We start from the raw sequence: 22,165 nt of genomic DNA on the forward strand, positions 1-22,165 counted from the left end.
CTCTTTATGTAAAAAACACCCAGCAGGCAGAAGAATACAGTATTTTTTTCTTACTAGACGTTCTTGATTTTTGCAGCTTCTGTTCTGATGTCTGAGTACCCAATCTATATTGGATGGATGTGTTCTAGAAAGAGTAGGTAAACCTGGGTGTAAGCTGTGTGTGGTAACACAATGCATAATTTCAGCCATGGAAAAAAAAAATAATGTAGGAGTTAAATCCAAACACACAGCAACTCTTTCACTAGTTTTAGAAAACACCCAAAGTTGTAGAAAACATTGGGGATGCTTTTGTAGAGTATACCCTCGCCCAGTCCTAAAATACCACTGGTGTGCTGCCTTCCTCTCACCTTCTTACATGCCTCTCCTACCGTTACCACAGAAGTTGCACCTTTTCTGAGGCCAGAAAGATTTTTTTTTTTTTTTTAAGAGATTTATCCAATCCCATATCCAATCACTGTCTCCTTAGCAAAGAAGTCTCCTTGCTGAGTCTTTTTAGTCTCCTTGACTAAATCAGATCTCAGGCTTAATAAATTTATTATACAGACTGGTTTCTTTTCACAACTATTCAGCTAAGTACTCCAAATCCAGCTGGCTTAAAAAAAAATCTTCAAAAAACAGTTGCAAATATTACGACTACCACTGTAAAAGCTGTATTTTTAAGAAGACAATTAAAAAATAGTATTATAAAGCTAGGACTAAACCTTGTTTCCTGTATGCGTTTCTACTGAAGCCCACAGGATATATTGTGGAAGTAAAATGAAAGCATTATTTATATAATAATTTTAACATTATACTAGAAGCAAAACCAAAACACGAATGTACTCAAAACATGCAGCCACCAACAAAATACAGAAAAACAATGTTTCTCTATGCCTACAGACCTAAAATTACAAGTCTATCAACATTTCATTTAAAATTTATAAAAGCTTGCTGTAAGATCTGTGGAGTTTCTCTGGAAAAAGGAAAAAAATAATCTATAACCTGACAACAGCAGCTTGTGACTATGTCTAAATCAAGATGATGTTAACTTGAAAAGAGAAAAATCACTGTCTCATATTGTGTACGCAGTTGCCAGGTGACCACAAAGTGCAGAGCTCTCCTTTCAAAAGCTCAAAGGCAGAGAAGGCCACAAATCTGACATATGAGCTCTAACCAATTTGCACAGGATAACTTTCTGTGAAATCTTTTATCCTCCTCATTGTGAGCAGGGGTGTTCCAAACATCCCTAGGACAGAACTACCAAAACCAGCATCAGGTGTCTGGCCAGTACACCTGCTCCAGACCCCTGGCAACATGGTTAGCATAACTAATGCCATTTTATAAGGCAAGCAGCCATTCCCTGTGACCAAGCAGGTCACATATTTGTTCCCTTTCCCTCGTTATCAGGCCCTGAAGGTTCTGTGAATCAAGTAGACAGACCAAACAGATTTCTTCTTTCCCTCCCTATCAGCCTCAAGGTTCCTGGGTGCCAGGCCAGTTACTCCCTTCCTTGCTGGCCTTGAAGGTCCCAGGCACACAGCCAACCAGGTGCTGTCGATGACCCCATCACAGAACTGGGGAGCATAGCAGCACATAGAGCACTGTCTGTAAAATCAAGCAGTTACAAGTCCTAAGAGGGGAACTTGGACCCAAACTGCTGCTGGACAGCAAGACCTGGGAAGCCCTGTGACCAGGGACGCCTCCACTATCACCTGCTTCCTCCCAGGACTGAGGGATTGACTTGGATTCTTCTATATGATTTTTGAGTCTAGGTTATGATTGTTATATTGATACAGTAAACCATGTATTAAGATTTGACCCACCCTGCAGAGGGTCCAGGTGATTATAAAACTTCAGTTGTATTGAAATGCTGTACTACGCTACCTGTAAGCTGTACTACATCGGTTCTGCTTGTAGAAATCCCATGCATTCCAATCACAAGTGCTGTGCTATACTAATCCTAATATCCTGTCAAGAAAATAAAACTTTAGTGGTAACTACAGCTTAGTGCCATCACCATTCTGCCCAGGATTCCTAACCCCTTATGCAAATATACCAGGACTGAACACAAACTCAGTTTGCACGTACGCCGTGTATCTCTACTAAAACAGCAGGGCTGCCCAAGTCTTAATGAAGACCTTTCTGAGTGGGCCAGCCACCCACTTTCTTTCAGGCTCAAGGAGACTGCAGACCAGTCACTCCTGTATCATGCATGTGCTGCAAGTTCAGCACCTTCTCCCAGTTTTCAGGTTTACTGTTTCTGTATAGAAAGCCAACAAGCGTCCACCATACAAGCAGCCCAAGAAGTTCCCATGAATGCTATTTCTGCTATCTGCCCACAGCCAGCTCCGTTCTCCTGGAAAATACTGTTTTCACTGTCAGTGTAGAATAAAATAAAAGGTCAAATGACTTTCCTCTCTCCTATAAAAGATGCAGCAGCACTCCAGAAAGGTTGCTGTCACCTCAGTAATGCAGCAGTCCACATCCTGCCCCAAGCTGCCAAATCAGTTACACTAACAGTTGGGCCTTCCAGATTTAGTGAGTGTAGGACTCCAGCTGCTGACTCATCCTCACTGACAGGGCAGCTGGTGAGATTAAAGACATTTGACAAAGGCATTCTGAGTCACCCTGCTACCTAAAGCATAGAATCAGTGGGATTTAATCAGAGCCTAACCCTTTAAACACTCATTTAAGATAACTTAAAGAAGCTCACATAAGCTAGATGCTGCTATACTTACTAGCACATGCGTTTGAAGAACAGGCTGCATCACAGAGAAAATTAATATAGAAGGGGGTAGACTAGCATGCTTTTACAAAAAAGTTTGGTTAACCCATAGAATTTTGGATACTGACATGCCAGAAGTGGCATATATACACAAGTATTTAAGACTTACTTTCCCAAGCATTCTGCCCACGAAGATCCAAACCTGGACGCAATGCTCACGTGAGTGTTGAAGGGTTCTGACTTAGCATCTCCCTTGCTGATCCAGATGGAGCATCAGCACTGCCTATTTCTTCTTTCTTGATGTAACCTAGGTTTGTGCCACTGGTATGGTGGTTTCTGCTCATCCCAGAGCAGCTGTTGACGAGAACAATATGCCCATTTACTAGTACAGAGATCTCTATACAGATTCAAACACAGCACAGAATTCTCACCTCAAAATCTTTTCTACCCTGGGGAAAAAAGAACTGTGTTAGAAAATGCTGATATTAAATATAAAAGTACTACTACATACAAGACTGTGGGTGTATGCTGATCTACTATTTAGGTACTATCTGGAACTAGTAAAAAAAATACAGAGAGATTGCTATGAATGAACTGTTTACTCAAGATTTTTTTTACGTTATACATAGATGTTGACAGACAACACTTACTTTACAGTGTTACTGAATGAAGCATGACATACACTGACAACAAAAGATTTTAATTTTTTTTTAAAAAAAATCAAGGAATAAAATTGTTTGCTGCTGCATAAATGAATAAAGGACCAACTCTTAAACCCAAGGACTTTTACTGCAGATGGCGGGTGCCAGAGACCAACAGGCACTGCGTATGCCTAGCCAGTTCTATTTACTGTTTGATCTCTCTTCTAAAGAGAAAGTTTCCTAGGGCAAGCTGTCAGAGCACTGGTAAAAATGGAAAGAATCATTATATCCAGCCCTACCACCTGTTTTCCCTTTTTCCTTTGTGGGAACACAAGATTTGGGACTCTTGATTAACAACAGTTTAAGTTCAAGGCTCTGCCAGAGCAAGCATTACTCCTAAAGTACGCTCAATAATCTTGATGAGTCCACTGCAAAAAATGGAACTTGTGAACTATAGTCAAGTGTAAATTAGTATTTTCAGATCAATAACCACGGAGGTGAAGCAAAAAGAGGTGGCAACCTTTACTGCTTTGCAAATATACAGTGTCTTATACCACAACATCCCAAAATAATAATTTTGTTTTGGATGGGGATTTTCCAATGAAAATCACCCACCTCTCAGAAAATATAACTTACTAGCTGAATTGTGTCTAACAGGCACGTATCCTCTTTCAGGCTCCTTCATTTCATAAAAAAACACTCAGATTCTCCCCAAGTCTGAGAGAACTTGTTCTACACTGCCTGCCCTAATAGCAAGTAATCTTTTGATCTTTCCTTCCCAAGGGAGGGAGGTTGGAACTAGACGATTGTGAAGGTCCCTTCCATCCCAAACCACTCTGACTCCTCTCCACAAAACACCAGGTGTTCTACAGGAGAAAAATTCAGATTTGCTCCCAAAGATGTTCTCAACAAATGTGACAAATGCAACAAATACTGATTTTAGATTAAAAGCTTCCAAATAAGATTTTAGTTAAAAAACAGAGACTACTTGATTTTGGGGCGGTAGTGGAATGTGTTCAGGCCAAATACACCATACAATTTGATGTCTGATTTTTATTGTTAATGCATTAACACATCAGTATCTTAACATCATCATTCAATGTACTCTAAAAACATTTATAGGCAGATGAACTGCAAGGAATGTGAACAAGGAAAGCCAGCTCATGCTGTAGGGAGGAACACATAGTTCTGGCATACTAAAAATAAAAAGAAAGCATTAACACACCATATGCTGTGCAACAGCAAATAACAGTATTTAGATGTGCTCCAATAAAAGCTAACAAAGGCAAAAGTTCAGACCTACTCAAAAAACCCGCAAAGGTAACTTAAGTCAGCCACATGCTTCACTGCATAAACCAAACAAGTTTTATCTAACAATTTAGCTTCTTTCATTTACACAAACATTGGGATAACATAGCCAGCTAGCCATGCCAGACAGGAGTTGAAATACCAGTGCTGAAGAAAATTTTGGTTTGCACATAGCACATGATTATTTTTTCTTTAATAACTGACTTGCCTTGCACCTCAGTTGTAGTATTTTTCGATGCAGTAAGTTCTAATTGTTGTATTAGTACTACTATGCAGATATACATTCTCTCTCAAGCTGTATAGGCAAAGCAGTAAAAAAAGGGAGAATGTCTTTACTAAAGTGAAGTATTTTCTTGTACGTAAAAGTTGTTGAAATTACATGGGTTTATGATAACAACTCAAGTAATGTTCATTTTCAGCATTTTTGGAAGCCACAGGCAACATGGGTGCAAGAACATGGGTGCTTCTGAGTGTATGCATAATGAGTAGTCAAACAAGCGATTTTTTCCATAACTTTAAGCTGAAGGTAGCAACCAGGGCTGAGTTATTTCTTAGAATGTGTCAGTGAATGACCTTGCAACTGGGGAGAAGCTTAACAGGACTCAGGTAGAGGTAAATCTTAAGCAATAGAAACACTTCAAACAGCCACACCATAGACAAGTTCTACTGACTGGACCAGGCGAAAACCTCGTAATTCCATGACACCACTGCCTTGTGCAAATGTTAACCAAATTTTCACTTTACTTATAAGATGATGATAGCTTCACATAACCTGTAGCAGAGAAGCGAAATCAGTTAGCTACATTCTGAATGACAGAATCATAGAATCATTTAGGTTGGAAAAGACCTTTAAGATAAATAGAGTCTAACTGTAAACCTAACGCTGCCAAGTCCACCACTAAACCATGCCCCTAAACTGCATATCAAGTATTCTGTTCCTGCCTGCAAAAGGAATTTCAACTAAAATAAACAAAACTGTTAAATGAAATGGTAAGCTAGCCTCTCTCTTCTGCCCATAACTTTTCTGTATGTCCTTCTAACTCACAGTAGGCAGTAGAAGCTAACAAAGGCTTGGTTCTGTTCTACTAAGATATTAGTTAAGTTAAACTAACAGTAAAGTCTAAGGAATCAAAAACATTGGATAATGTACTCAAGTAGTATGATTTGTGTATGTCGTGTCTGGTACATATAGTGTCAGCAATAAAGTGAGACTGGCAGAAATCTTCTCAATCTCAACCTTGTTGAAGTGCTCACTTACACTGTCAAGAGTAACCAGCTCCAATTACAGGACTATACAGGTGGCAATCGCTATGTTTTTTTAAGTTTTTGTTTTGTTCTCTTGGTGCCAAAACACAGAGGTCTTCCTATTGACTTATTTGGTCTTTTGCTTTGTTGCAAAATAGTTAAAGCATGGAATCAAAATAGGGTATCTTTGCTCCACAGCTCCCTAACTCCAGCCTTCAAGCTTCAGTAAATTATTCTGCAGTTGAGCCTGTGAGGTAACCTGACATCAACAAAAACGTATGTCAAAAACATGTCAAAGACTGAAACACTCTTAAGCATATTCTAGAAAGGCACATTTAAACCACAAGATGCATGGTTCCAGTTTGTTAGATTTTACCTGACAGATCTCAAGTATTACTGAACTGTCTGAAAAAATTAAAGTTCATTCAAAGCAGCAAAGAATAACCTCACATCTATGTTTTGTTCCAGAAGATATATTTCATTACAATCTCAGATGGAAGTTTCAGAGTCCACATGGTATACCCACATGCTGAATGCTACTTAAATTCCCTTTTGAAAACATAACTAGGACATCTGTTCTTAATGCAACAGAGGAGCTGCACCAAGAATTGGCATTTGCACTCATCACAAAGGAAGGTGAAATGAAACAAAACAAAAAATTCTCACCTCAGTCCAACACTGAACGCAAGCTGCCATTCTGAAGCCTTTGCTTTTGTACATGGCAAAACTCCATTTCACATTCAACAGCAAGAACTAAACTACATACGTCTCTGAACTCATTTGGCACAACTGCTGGACCGCAATAGCTTACATTCACTGAACACTTTCCCCTCACCGCTGCCTGCTTCTGCTTTACCTCCACTTCCAACAAAAACAGAAAACCCAAACAAGCAAAAAACCCCAAGACTCACTTTTCAACTCATAACCTGCCAAGTGAAGAGGAATAATACCCTGAGAATCAGCAAGCCTGTAAGGAAAAAGTCTCCACAGAGACAGAAAAAGGGCCCCTTTTCTCACCTTTGTTCCTGTCAACGTAAGGGCCTGCTCCCAGCCCCCTCATATTTGAATGGAGCTTTTTGAAGCTCCATTTCTTTTTCTTTACTCACGAGTACAGTAGGCCAGATGGGAGGGGGTGGCACAATTTTTCAAGCAATCTCATTCCTCTCTTCCCACATTCAAACATATGCAATGCCTACTAACCCTTCCCAACATACAATCCTGATCACATAATACACGTCCTTTCTCCTACTTTGTACCTGTTTTTTAGTTCAGAAACAGCTAAAACAAACCAGCTATGACCACAAGCTAGAACACGTTGAACCCAACTGCCAGAACTTCAGCCACAACTGAAGGTAAATGGGAAACAAGGCGGAAGGATATTAGTTGGACTTGCTTAGAGCAAAGCTGTCCCCTCATTGTTACACAGAGGCCAACAATGCTCAACTACAAGATCAGTCTTTTTCCTTGCTTAGATAGATCTAAGTATTCTGCTACTGTTTTCCCCTTAAAATTAAATGCACTGCTCTTACTCTGAGATGTTTCTGCTCCAACTTGTTGTTGATCAAGGCCACAAACTCCAGCTTCAACTTTGTTTCTACTTCCTGTACCATCACCCTGATTTTCCAAATTCTGAAAGAAAAAAAGGGGCAAATCAGTGATCACTTGTAGAGGGAAAAAAACCCAGCCACCAGCCAACCCCAAATACCCAACTTTGCCCTATATCAAACTGCCATTCTTTTTGAAATAATTAAATCTTTATTCAGTGTAAACCAAACTAAAATAAAATTCAGTACTATGTGGACCTATTTAATTTATTACACAAGGAATCATTCAAGTTAAGTTTAGGTTATTGAAAGACTGAGGAAAAAAACTGCTATGGCCACAAACAGGGAAATGAGGATACCTAATGACAGTACTGAACAACCGCTAAGTGCCCTTGCTTCAGCCTTGCTAAAGGGACAGAATGCATGGATCTCCAGTAGTCTGCTCAGTCTGAGTGCAGATATTACACAGTAAATGAGGGCTTTGAATGTCAGTTATGGATAACATGGAGTTGTTCATCAACATCAGCAAGGATCAAGAACAGGCTTCCTAACAGTGTATTTTCAAATTTGGAAGTCTGACACATTGAATTTATCAAAATTATTTTTCAAGAGAAAGTAAGTTTTCCATGAAGTGTTGGTCATAATCACTACATTCAACTTGATTCTTTTTGTTTTCTTAGTTGTTCAGTGTTTTTATGGGAACCTTTGTAGGCAAACTATCAACCTTATTATCCAAGCAGCTTGAGCAGCAACAGCTTAGCATCTGTCATGAAAAGGAGTGTGGTCCTCTGATGACTCTTTCAGAAAGGCACACTACTTTTACAGTCCCTCAAAACTCTCCTCTCTGAAGGCTCCAAACTCCATTTCAGTCAATATGTTAATGGTACCATGAGTTTTTAATAAACAAACTTTTCCAACTAATCCAGAAAACAGATCTGGCACTTCAAAATTCAGTAGGGAACTGAATAATCCCAGGTAACAATCCCAAGAATATTTTTTTTTTTAAGAAGGTTTCATTTAAGTGCATTCTATCTTGGCTTGCTAAATTACAGCCCCATACAACTAGTAAGTAAAAGATTAAGCTGAAGTTACAGAACATTCTTTCTCAGTATTTCAGATAAAGCATAAGTACCATAGCAATACTTAATATAGTATATCTTCAAGGAAGTGAGTATTTTTCAAATGAGTCTAATAAAAAAAGCTAACTCCTCAACTTTCACATACTGAGATTACTGTGCTAACAGTATAGCGTGACTACTAAAATATTTTTCTACCACTTTGAGGTTCTTTGACTCAAGACCGAACAAATGCCATTTCAATGCCACATTGTGTTAACTTGAATACTTAAACACATTCAAGAACAGCAATTTAGGATAACCATAGGCAGGTAGTAAAAATTACTGTCATGAAAGACTTAATTTCACAATGCCATGAAGAATATGCTTTTTTCAATCACATATTTGACCCTGAAAAAAACACATCAGAACACGTTAGAACTGATCCAGTTAAGCTTTTTTTTTTAATTAAAACTGACACATTGAATTTATCAAAACTATATTTTTTTTATTAAAAAAAACCAACACAAACCAAAATATTAGAACTACCAAAAAACTGCACTGGTACTATGCAGAATGGGGCAAGAGAACTCTTACAGCGAGGTCTTAGAAGTTACTCCATACTTTCCAGCTGTATGCATTCCTTACTGCATTCATACAGAATTATTTACCTCTCACATTGGTAATAACAAAACCAAACACACTGTAAAAACTCCATTATCTGCATCAGTATTGTTTTAAGACCGTAAAAACGATGATCATTACTACCAAGCTAAAAAACTAGTGAGATTTACAGCTCACAAGAAAATAAAAAATCTCTAAGAAAATTCTTTCTCTACACCCTTAGGAAGTGCTGATAGTACTGACTGTACACTACTATCCTCACTGTAACATCTACCCATAACCTATGCATTGAAGTGTAGATTGAGAGTAGCTCCAGCTGCGACAGAGCAAATGTGTGCTGAACATGAGCAATTACTCTAGAGAAAAGCAGTAAATTCTCGGGGTTTGTGGTAGAACAATGACTGGCTAAGAACACAGGGCGAAGGGAGAGAAATATGATAAATTTTATGGGAGTTTAAGACCAGTTGTTTCCAACCAGTCTCAGGTGTGTAGAACAGGAATTACTTTTAAGAGATGTGCAAAAGATAGCTGGTAAAAACAAACCTAAATCTGCTAAAACTGCAAGTACTGTATTTGTATGCTCTTATCCACCACAAACTTTCCCAATAGTTCCATTGGGAAAGAGGCTTGAAACAGATTTAGATATAGACTTTAAACACTGCGAAGTTTACTATGTTAAAAAACAAAGTTCTGGAAAAAGTTTCCCTCATTTACAAACTCTTGTATACAAGTATGAATTTTAAATCACTCAACTAGCTACGGAGCAAATCCAGGATTTGTTACCTAAAGGACTTCTTTTTAAGTAATCGCTTACCTTCTTACATATTTTGCAGAGGGAATAAAACCCCGCTATTCTCACATTTAGACTACTTCAATATCAAAGAGAGGAAGTGTTTCCTGGACTGGATCTGACAAAAGACGACTAAAATTCCAAGATGAACCTACACGAGATACCATTTTAACAATGCAAATCAATGCATAAAACCACCTGGGTCAGATATTTTCAGAAAGTTGAGTTTTACCACCCATTTCATTTACTGCTTTTGTGGCAGGCCAAGTTTGACTATTAAAGACTATAAAGCAACATTCAGGGAGGGAGCGGGGTGGTGGTGGTGGGGGTAGCGTGAACTGAAGAACAGACCACTTGCCACTCAGCAGTTAATAAAAAATAATCCTTCCTACATCAACCTAACTCTAGATTTCTAGCCGTTAATTCACAGTCGAGACAAGCAATATGACAGCTACTGACCGCAGCAAGGCTTTTGCTGCTGCCTCCCACAGCACCCCAATAGGTAAGCTCGGGAAGTGTGGGTTAGATGAGGGGACACTGAGGTGGGTTGAGAACTGGCTGAATGGCAGAGCTCAGAGGGTTGTGAGCAGCAGCGCAGAGTCCAGCTGGAGTCCTGTAGCCAGCGGTGTTCCCAGGGGTCAGTACTGGGCCCAGTCCTGTTCAATTTATTCATCAGTGACCTGGATGAAGGGACCGAGTGTTCCCTCAGCAAGTTTGCTGATGATACAGAACTGGGAGGAGTGGCTGACACCCCAGAAGGCTGGGCTGCCATCCAGTGAGACCTGGACAGGCTGGAGAGCTGGGCAGAGAGGAACCTCATGAAGTTCAACAAATGCAAGTGTAGGGTCCTGCACCTGGGGAGGAATAACCCCACACACCAGTACGGGCTGGGGGCTGACCTGCTAGAGGACAGCTCTGCGGAGAAGGACCTGTGAGTTCTGGTGGGCAGCAAGTCGCCCATGAGCCAGCAGTGTGCCCTCATGGTCAAGGCAGCCAGTGGGACCCTGGGGTGCATTAGGAGCACGGCCAGCAGGTTGAGGGAAGGTGATCCCCCTCCACCGTTCTGCCCTGCTGACACCACATCTGGAGTGCTGTGTCTAGTTCTGGGCTCCCCAGTTCGAGAGAGACAGGGAACTGCTGGAGACGCTCCAGTGAAGGACTACAAAGATGAGGGGACTGGAGCATCCCTATAAGGAAAGGCTGAGAGAGCTGGGCCCATTTAACTTAGAGACTTGAGAGGGGATCATATCAATGTCTACAAATCTTAAGGACAAGTGTCAAGAAGATGGGGTCAGACTCTTTTCTGTGGTGCCCAGTGACAAAGGGCAACGGGCACAAACCATAACACAGGAATTTCCTTCTGAATAGGAGAAAAAACTTGTTTACCTTGAGGGTTACATTGCAACAGGCTGCCCAGAGAGGTTGTGGACTCCCCTTCTTTCCAGACATTCAAAACCCACCTGGACATGATTCTCTGCGACCTGCTCCTTAAGTGAACCTCCTTTAGCAGGGTGTTGGCCTAGATCTCCAGACACCCCTTTCAACACTTACCATTCTGTGATTGTTTGCAACTGTAAGACAAAAAACCCCACCCAAAACACCTGAACTATGATGTAGCATTAATTATATTAAATTCCTCTTTCCTAAGAATAAGGATGACATAACTTTCAAAAGAAAAAATACCTCAAAGAGGTTGTGAAGTGAAGGAAGAGTCAGAGTACTGATAGCCAGTGAAGATAAGGATAATCACTCGTAACTGACTAAAATTAACCTATCAAGAGCCATAATAAAAGCCTATAGTATTTGGAGAATGCTATAGCTAGAGGAATATCAAATACTTCCCTATTCTTCCATTAATTACTAAAGTATCATAATTTCTATCATTGAAAGCACACTGAAATCTGGCTTCTTCAGATAAGACCTGGGGAACATTTGTACATTTTGCTAGAAAAGTATAAATTTTCATACACTGTGTGTGTTTACATGTTGGGGAACTACAGTTATGTTTTCTGCTTAAGAAAAGCAGCAGTTTTCTCCATAAATAATTAGATTGCAGTAAAAAAAAAAAAGACAACTTATATACTGGAAAGCCATTAGCTATTACATTGCCAGCACAAAACTTTTTATTGCTAATGGAACAGATGTACTACAGGAATTGTTAACAGTATAAAAACCACCACAGCAAACACTAGTGGTGAAGGAGCCTTGCTGGCTCCATCCTCTTGATCATTGTATCTGCCTAGACAGATATGTCATATTGATACTACTTATAGACACACACACTAACTTATGAGAGAAAGAAAGCCATTAAGTATTTCACCTGAAATATACCTGATTACTCTGAGGTAAGTAAGGAATTCTGAAGAGTGGTAACATAAACCACCACTAGATGTTCTTATTTATTTAAACCAAAATGTGTCTTAGAAGTCCATACAGCTGGGAATTACAGGTGAAGACCAGTATACTCCTCAGTGTCAGAGGTACATAAGCAAGCTGCATATAATCATACAATTTTAAAGTTTTGTTTTAGCATTACTCAGTAGCTATGTTTACTCACTGTCTTAAAGTTGTCAATGCCTCATTTGCTTCTGTTTAAGATCAGTAACTTCCTTCCAAAGGGAAGTCCCCCCTACCCTGAAAATTCAAGGGAAATATTTCAGTAGATCTTAAGAAAGCCCAAGACTGATTGAGAAAGGGTGAGAGGAAACTAGCATTTTGTAAGTAACACTAAACTCCTCAAAACAATCATTGAATGCTCCCTTCATCATGAAGTAAAACAGATAAGATCTATGTAGACAAAACAGGGCAAGTGAAGAGATCGTTACCGACACATCCCAATACCTTAGTAACTAAACTCAAAAGCAGTTTAACTAGTATCTCAAGCAGAAAATACATCCTGTGTAAAGAAGGCATCAGAAACAAGTTTCTAGTATCCTTTATTTAGTAACAGAAAGCCAACAATAAATGTCACGCCATGAAACATTGTGTTGCTCATGAACACAAAGAAGTTTGAAAGCAAACATACATGACAGTGATAAATTACACATGCTTATACATGAAGAATGGAAGACATTTAGGTTCCCAGAGTTATAAACCTAGGTCTCATTTATTAAAAACATACACTAAAGTGATGTTGAAAGATGCTAGAAGTAGTGCCAAGTGGTATTTTCAATTTCAACAAATTAAATTTTGTTTGTTTCACAATTTACTTAAAGAAAAGACCGTGTTGTTTAAAGAGGACTTAACCACATCTTGGATATAAAACCCCTTAACCTGAAAAGAAAAAAGTGCATATGGCAAACAAGAGGGGGTAACTGGAAACAGTACACAGAAGAGCGTGTTGGTCAGCCTCAGTAATGGTTGCCATGTCGTTGCATCCTTAGAGCACGAAGGCTCCAAGTCAGGCAGTGTTTCTATAGAGATGTAATACCTTTTATTAGACTAATATAGCTGGAAAAAAGACTTGATGTACTCCGGGCACATAAGCCCTTTGAGGTCACCATGGACTAAAACCTTGCATGGCACCCTGTCCCATTATAAACCAGTCTAATAAAAGACAATTACCTCCCTCCACAAGCCTCATCTGATACATATTATTATACCATATGCAGTCTCTACAAAGAGATAAGTGAAAAATAAGAATATTGGTTAAGAGTCACGTACCATCATAACGCATAATCTCTTAAGACTGTTAAAGCACTTCATCGAACTGTCATGAGCAGCAAAAAAGCTATACCAATCATGCAAAAAGCCCTCACATGCAGGAATACAGTATATTCAGGGAGCTCCCCAGACTGGCAGAGCAGCACCCTACTTGCTTATTTTAAGTCTGCAATGTAATGCTATGGAAAAAGGCAGCAGGATGAAATTAAATCCCTGGGAACAAGGAAGAATTTAACTATCACAGTGGTATTTATTAAAATGAGTTCCTGTACGGCAAGAGCTGTTTCTCTTAGAAAGAAAGCAGCAACATGGGGGAGAAAGTTAGCCAACAATCCATCCTGAACAATGAAAATACATGGTACTTTACATGGAGAAGCAGAGATTATGTAAATCCAAGATACTCCCATTGACAGCCTCCTGAGTTAGCTTTAAAAGTCAGCTCCTCAACAAAGTACACAAAAGCCCTGAAAGTCTCAGTGAGGTACCAGTCTTCAGCTGGTTCCTTGGCTTTCACCATTAGAAGTTCTCATGAAAAGCCTTATGTTGCACAAGAACACCTTACGCAATTTAAGTTTCTTTTACAATACAGGATTTAAACCTCTGCTTAAGCAATGTGTTCTCATAATGCAATTGCACATCAGACATAACTAACTCTGCAACAAGTATAATGCACTCCAGGCATACTACTTTTCAGCCCCCTTCAGGCATCTAAAAAGATGACGTCTAAACTAATGACTCCATAATCAGGAAGCCCCATACATCCAAAAGGTAATTTATCCCATACTAGAAGAAACTGACATAACAGATCCGATTTTCATAAGAGTTTCTCAGTTTAGCAGATACCTTAATTCTTTAATTGTCTGCCCTGCTAGATACGTGAATGCAAAGGAAATTATTATTAATTTGGTGAGTACTGGCATCCTAAAGACATTATTTGAGAATGTGGTTCATTGTTAAAAAATGGCAATGCTTTACATGACACAGATGCAGTGGCCCAGCCCATGAAATGCAGAACATAGCAGGCTGTTGGCTACAACATTTCATTATCCGATCAGTCCAATCCCATTAAGCAGGTCCCTGTCGCAACTGACAAATGTACAATTTCATAATGGAAGAGTTTTCCACCATCAAGAGAAAACCTGGAATGACTATTTACCCAAACAAAGAAGGATTTTGACTGACTACAAAAAAGAAAACAAAAACCCTCCCACTCATAAACCAAGGAGGAACCCACATGCTCACAATCTTGATACATGACAGCTTTACGATGTCAAATCCTTCTGTTTTAATGGTTGAAGTGTGGAATCAATTACATCCTGTTTTCCTTGAACCTGATGAACAACTTCTAACACCTTGTCAGTCTCCTCTGGATCATGCTTACCAATTTCTACACAAGGTAAAGGTCCCTAAACTAACCAAAATAGAATACTGAATAAAAGCAGTGAGAAAGAGACAAAACAACTGCTTAAGAAGTTGTTCTATTTATTATCTTACATTTTGAAAAGGTCCATGAAAAGGAAAGAAGCAAGTAATGTGACCAGTACCCCCTGCTCCAGACCCCTGGCAACATGGTTAGCATAACTAATGCCATTTTATAAGGCAAGCAGCCATTCCCTGTGACCAAGCAGGTCACATATTTGTTCCCTTTCCCTCGTTATCAGGCCCTGAAGGTTCTGTGAATCAAGTAGACAGACCAAACAGATTTCTTCTTTCCCTCCCTATCAGCCTCAAGGTTCCTGGGTGCCAGGCCAGTTACTCCCTTCCTTGCTGGCCTTGAAGGTCCCAGGCACACAGCCAACCAAGTGCTGTCGATGACCCCATCACAGAACTGGGGAGCATAGCAGCACATAGAGCACTGTCTGTAAAATCAAGCAGTTACAAGTCCTAAGAGGGGAACTTGGACCCAAACTGCTGCTGGACAGCAAGACCTGGGAAGCCCTGTGACCAGGGACGCCTCCACTATCACCTACTTCCTCCCAGGACTGAGGGATTGACTTGGATTCTTTTATATGATTTTTGAGTCTAGGTTATGATTGTTATATTGATACAGTAAACCATGTATTAAGATTTGACCCACCCTGCAGAGGGTCCAGGTGATTATAAAACTTCAGTTGTATTGAAATGCTGTATTACGCTACTTGTAAGCTGTACTACATCGGTTCTGCTTGTAGAAATCCCGTGCATTCCAATCACAAGTGCTGTGCTATACTAATCCTAATATCCTGTTAAGAAAATAAAGCTTTAGTTGTAACTACAGCTTAGTGCCATCATCATTCAGTCCTCTCTGTCCCCTTAGTGTCAGGAGACAGAATAGGAGAAGGGAAGCGTGATTGAAGAATCAGAATGAGCAAGCTTGCACACTTCCATCATTCACATTAACCGAAGCATATTTAAATTAAAAAATGAGAGCGCTATTTCTACAGCTTTTCAGACACAAATGTTACGTTAGGTTGGCAAGAATTGCCAGCATTTCAAGATCATACACAGTTGTGCTTTCTGAGACAGTAGTTTGTGCCTTTAAATCTTTTGATATTTTTTACTGAATATATTGGGTTGCTCAGCATGAAGTTTTCTTGTACCACAGGGCAAATACTGAGGACTATGAAATTGTAGTCATACTGTCTGCAACCAGAATAATGTAATAGTAGCAACACTAACTGACACTCTCCAGCAACATTTGATAAAAGCCTCTCATACCTTACAAGGCTAATACAACTAACCAAGAGTCCAAGACTAGAATGTATCCGTATCTGTGAGATATCCTAAGACTAAGTAGAAATATAATATTTAAAAATCTATGAACTAACTCAGGATATTATTACCTAGAAACATAAAATGAAGTTACTTTCCTTTGTTATAATTCACAGCTACATTTCCTGTTCTTTTTTGAAAGACAGATGTTGGTGCTTGCCAGAACTATATTGTTCCTGCTTAGCAAAGCCCAACTCATCCTGCCTAACTTTATGAAAGTCATTTAAATGAAAAACTCAAAGTTTAAGTGGCATCTCTATGTCCAAAGAAAAAGGCAAAATGAAACAGTTAAGGCTTGCATTAGCAAAGACAATAAATAGTATGTCCAAATGCCAAAACTGGAAACTGATATGGCCAAGGTACTTATGACCTTGGGTAAAAAAATAAAAAAAAACCACCTCGGACTGAAGCTTTCCCCCCAGAAATGGGACTGGGAGGTGGGGAGACAGAGGGAAGGAGAGAAAGGAGTCTTCTCCCTTGGGAATTTGAAGGTCTTTTACAAGTACTCTAAAGTTTAAATGGTATTGAGATTTCCAAGGTTGGACAAAGCTCATGAGTGAAAAACCTGAACACCTATCACCAACAAATGCATGCCCCCATAAAACCTCTGGGTGATACCTAGTTTCTGTAAGTAGATACTGCCCAGATGCTCAGTTCAAGATGCACTATGCATCTTGACACCCACTGAGAAACTACGATAAACAAAGCCACTAACACATGAAATTCTTCCGTGTAAGACTAAACTCTATTCTTAGAAAAGAACAACTCCCCTAAACACCCTTTTCCCAGAAAATCTAACCTAACAAGTGAGAAACTGAAAAGGACAGCAGTTCCCAGCAAAGGAAACTTACAGAATACTATTTGGGGGTAAAAAACAGTAAGAGGAGAAAGTTAAAAGAATTCAAAGAGGAATATATGACAATTGTACTTCGCAAAAATTGGAAGAGCTTATATTGGGTAATATAAACATACACATACATTCTTTTTCCTCCCTCAAAATCTCATTTTTCAGTAAGTACAAAATTTCTTTCAGTTTATCTTAAACTTTTTATAGCTGTTTCTGATTGTTCCCACTGAATTACCAAGTATAACAGATAAAATATTTTTTCCTATTAAGCTACAAATAATGTAAGAATGAAGGACAGAAGTAGTAGAGTGCAAAAAACCACACTCAAAGATGAAAATTTTGTTGCTGTCTTAGGATTACTAAAAATACTTACAAAATTTGTCACAGTATTTGGAACAGGTTTTTTCAGTAGGATATGACTGATTATTCAGGCAGTTTGTGCAAGAAAATAGAATCGCAGGAGGTTCTTGCAATATATCTATAAAAAACGTTAGTAAACCAGTTTTGCTGGGTTGACTTGCAGCTTACATGAGATGCATTCATGAGATGCTTCTAAATTTCACTCTAACCAAAGAGAAACTAGCTAGGAAAACTAAAGCGGAAGAAAATTCTGATGAACAATTATAAAATGATGAAGTTACAGTGTTAAAAGCGGAATACCAGGATAAAAGCCAAGATAAAAAATAAATTCAGACAATTGGTAAGACAGAACTCATCAGATGCAAAGCAACCTATACTAAATTAATGAATTAGACAGTAGACATGGTATACTGTAAGTTTGGAAACGCTACATTTTTCTGCAGAAAAAAATAAGGGAAACAATTGTCTGATTGACAGGTTCATAACTCAAGCCTTAAGACTAAAGCAAGTACTTTTCAAACCAAGGGTATGTATGGTTTAAGTACTGGGCTTTGAATCCTGCCTTTGCTTCTAATCAACCTTTGTGGCTGTGCTCCAAGATACTGCATTGGACAAGACAATCAAGCAGGTATAACACAACTGTAGCAAATCTGATGGAAGTGCAACTAAGAGGGCTCAATGTATTTTTAAGGGTATGGGGACAGACTTTGACAAATTCCAAAAATCACAGATTTCAGTATGTATGAGCTTAATCTTTAAACAGGAAAACAAACAAACAAAAAAACCTCTGAGGAACAGAGACACACAGAGGAAACAGCTCAGTGAAGACCAATGTATATGGAAGACAGGGTAAGAGGACAGATTTTTTGTAACTTCATTAATAGATACTATTTGAAATACCAAAATAATATAACATTTTAAATATTGATAAGCAATTTACAGAATTGATGTAATTACATGTGTCTTCATTCTTGCTCTGCACTTGTCAGAAAGCTTAGCACAGCTTTCCAAACTTGTTGCTCTCCCTGCCAGTGCAATTGCTGAGCTAGTAGTACAAATGCCCAGAATGGCATGCTGCTAATCCAACAACTTGGGCCTTTATTTAAGATCTGTTTTAATAAATATACTGTGTTTTCAGTCTTTTGAGTCACAAGAACAGGTCTGGGCTTGTACATTTTTGTTTCTTAAAAAATAAGTACCAATCACCATTCAATCCAGTAGTCTTTCCATGCAATTGCATTCAATATTTTATTCGTATCCCTTAGGTTTCAGTTACATAGGTATTACAGGCATCCCTTTCCCATGAAAAAATTCTTAAGGCAGGTCGTAATTTCTTTAAAGACAAAAGCAAACCAATTCTTGCCTTTTCAACGTGGAGGTTAAATTACTAGGCTGTGCTTTCAGTCTTCTTGACATTGTACTCCAATTCTAGGTGATTACTTCCACTTTGCTTTAGCGCTCTGATTGAGAATGGTACTGCAAGAAGCACTGAGTGCTTTGGCTACGTTCCTTCTCATGCAAGGGAGTCAGACAATAAATACTAGGACTTTTTTTAGTCTTAAAATGTTCTAGGAACTGTTATGTACAGAAAGTGGAGCAAGTGCATGAAATTGAAAATCTGTTTTTTAAACTTAATCAGTAACACAACTGAGAGTCATGATGAAAGTACTTCAAGAACAAATCAAGTCAGTAAGCATATTGGTTAAGGCTTTTGTAGGAACTTAAGTACAAATTATCTTGATTTTGTAATTCAGTTTGATCATTTTAAACCTTCACAGAAATATTTACTACCATGACTAGCCTTTTTTATTGTTTTGTCTTTTTAAGCATATTCTCACAGCAGAATATTTAACTCCAAAAAGATATCCTAGCCAAAGAGAGGACTGACTGATCAGCAACCTAACCTGCTTCCCTGCACAACAAGCAGATCCTGGAACGCAGTGCAGGGTCAAGAAAATCTACATGGTCACTTCACTGGTGACTCACCTGCCTGCTTCTCAGCTCGTTAACAGCAACTCGATGCAGGCTGGAGTGCTCCCTGGGACTGGTTCTGTCACAAAGAGGAGCCAAGCGGGTTCCTGAGAAGGTAAGAGATCAAGCTTTAACTGATCCTGTCATCACAAATAAGGAAGTTACAGGAAAGTTAATGCTAGTCCCCAGAGATCATTTGGGGGAGACTGTTCTAAAAAACCCAAAATACTACAGCCACACACCACAACCCCAAAACTACAAATAAAGAAAAAAATACACACATGAAAGAGAAAGGAGTGATGGTATGAAGATTCAGAGATGTCAATACAAAAAAGGACATTCTAGGCAATTTCTCCATCTCTTTATCATCCATCATCTTTAAAGAGATGATTCACATTTATCCAGTGGATCTGTTACAAATCATAATGTTCTATACTTGTCATATTAGCTGCATATTTACATTCTGCACTGAAACTACCACAACACCGCATTAGACAAGAGCTTGTAAACACCACTAACTTGTAACAGGCATCTTATTAAAAAGATGCACTGAGGGGCCAGAATACATTTCACTTACGGAATAAGCCACAAAATTAACATTTTAAAAGCTGAAAAACTTTTACTGACTCAGGTTTCACAATTAACATTTTAGTAATGAATGACAAATTACTTTTCAGAACTCTTTTCAGAATTGAAATCCCTTATTTCACGTATTTTAATGAAACCTTAATATGTAAACCTATACAATACTTCTGCCATCACATAGTGTGGTTTCTGGAACCAGAGTAACTCAATGGCAGCGTTCCATGAAATATACCTGTTGGCCTGAGAAGTTTTCATCCATTGGCAGTTCACAACTAAACAGCTTTTTAAAAATGAGGAGGGGGAAAAAAAATGTCTAAATACTTTTGACACTTTTCCTCCAGCACATAAAAATCTGTAGAGACAAAGAAGATAGTTAAAAAAACAAGAACTAATCACCCTAACAGTTACAGTTAGCCAGCCTGACTTTTGAGTTCAAAATGATGATTCTGCTTTACAGAATCAAATAAACCCTACACAAACTAGCTATGTATAGACACTGAGATACAGTCCTCACTCAGTCTCAAAAGAAATCCAAACAGGAATCTCTCATACTTGACTTTTTTTTTAAGACTATACACAGAAGATTCAAAAGTCTCAAGCCCCAACACCTAAAGCTCCATAAAAAGCTCTCAAGAGCACTTACCAAGTTTCTGGGAGCATGAGCAGAAAGCCCTCTGTGAAACCTTGCCCAGTGAACCATAAATTCAGTATTATCCTAAAATAATAAATGCATAAACCCAATGTAATGCATTTAACTAACTGTGGTTTATCACTGTTTTGTAAGATTATCACATTCCTGCCAGACATGGATTAAAAAGTTGTTTTCAGCCACAACTATGAGTTTATCACTCAACAACCTAAACATAACACAAACCTGTAAGTCACAGGCTTCGCATAAAAAAAAAGTCCCCACATCCTCTCCTGATGGCTATAGTCCTTCCCAAGTGGGCCCTCAGCTGAGGCTGTCCATTCTCTTACACCGTTCAAGTTGTGTGCTGCAAAAGAAACTGTGCTTCACAAGCATACGCAGCCTCTTCATCATATCTCAAGTGAGCCAATCCACATTTAACAGATCAAACAATCCATCATTTTCTTGACAAAGCTTTTTACAAGGAGCTTCTCTGCAGGTTCCTACTCTTCCTCTGTCCCCTTTACTTTACCACAATTCCTCGCCCAGCCCCTGGTTTCCCTCATCTACGCACCTGAGTTCAGGTCGGGTGCAGCACATCCTGCCTGTAAGGCAGTGAGACACGAAGTCTGACCAGTATGCTCTGGATGGCCACCCAGCTGACTACTGTCTCTTCCAACAGTTAAGCTGAATTCCTTCCTGTGGCGGTACCAGTAACCTGTGACTTTTTCTTCCATGAAGGCACTATAATTTTTTAAGATTTGGAGGACCCTATACCTTTTCAAGTGTCACAGGAGCTTAGACACACACAAACATTGTATAGACTTCATAAAGGCATAGATCAGCTGTTACCCATGACGGACAGCAGAACTTGGCCACATAAGCCTTAATACTGTTGACCCTAACAAAGTTCTGAGAAAAATAACAGATTGAGAAAGACAAAGAGATCTATAGCAAGAAGAGTACCAATTCCTGCATTTCACCCCTAGGCCTTAAAGCCAAATGCCTGGACTGTAATTGATTTGTCAAGACAGCCAAACCCAATAAACTCTCCCACCCCCCCCAATTGCCTCACTTCCATCTTTTCACCTAAAGAAACCACAGAGAGCCTTTTGCTATTTAAGGCATTAGAAAACAGTATTTTATTTTTTTAAAAAGAATCATCAATTAAACTGACTTTCACCTAAGGGGAAGCAACAGACTCAAAAAAAACTTGTTTCCATATTAATGAAAATTACTTCTTTCTGTAAATGCTCAAGAGCAGAATAAAATCAACAAGAAAAGAGCACACATCTTTCCCAAGTTGTTTCAGTAAACGTCAGTCAGAATCACTAGATCACCGCTAAGGTCACGTTAACTGCTCTGTGTGATGCCTTGAAGTGTTCATTTATTCTGAGACACAGGTACAAACAGGATCCATAGCACTACCTGAAGACAGGCATTATTAAA

General features: G+C 39.0%; 1 long non-coding RNA gene across 10 annotated transcripts in view; it reads right to left on the bottom strand.

Annotated features, from left to right (window-relative positions):
- LOC129736370 (uncharacterized) overlaps positions 1-22,165 on the bottom strand; it is a 29,143-nt gene that overhangs the window by 6,037 nt on the left and 941 nt on the right. For 3 of the 10 annotated variants that reach the window (XR_008732866.1, XR_008732867.1, XR_008732859.1), the window contains 6 exons: positions 20,732-20,803; positions 20,321-20,440; positions 19,519-19,610; positions 12,469-12,545; positions 7,428-7,527; positions 2,874-3,153 (listed from right to left, as the gene is read on the bottom strand). This is a non-coding gene — a long non-coding RNA (uncharacterized LOC129736370). Of the gene's footprint in view, positions 1-2,873; positions 3,154-7,427; positions 7,528-9,935; positions 10,063-12,468; positions 12,546-19,518; positions 19,611-20,320; positions 20,441-20,731; positions 20,804-21,493; positions 21,629-22,165 lie in introns of all 10 variants that reach the window. The other 7 variants (XR_008732868.1, XR_008732861.1, XR_008732865.1 and 4 more) reach the window with 7 other exon arrangements.

Source organism: Falco cherrug, chromosome 6 (genome assembly GCF_023634085.1).
Source record: "Falco cherrug isolate bFalChe1 chromosome 6, bFalChe1.pri, whole genome shotgun sequence".
Taxonomy (NCBI): Eukaryota; Metazoa; Chordata; class Aves; order Falconiformes; family Falconidae; genus Falco; species Falco cherrug.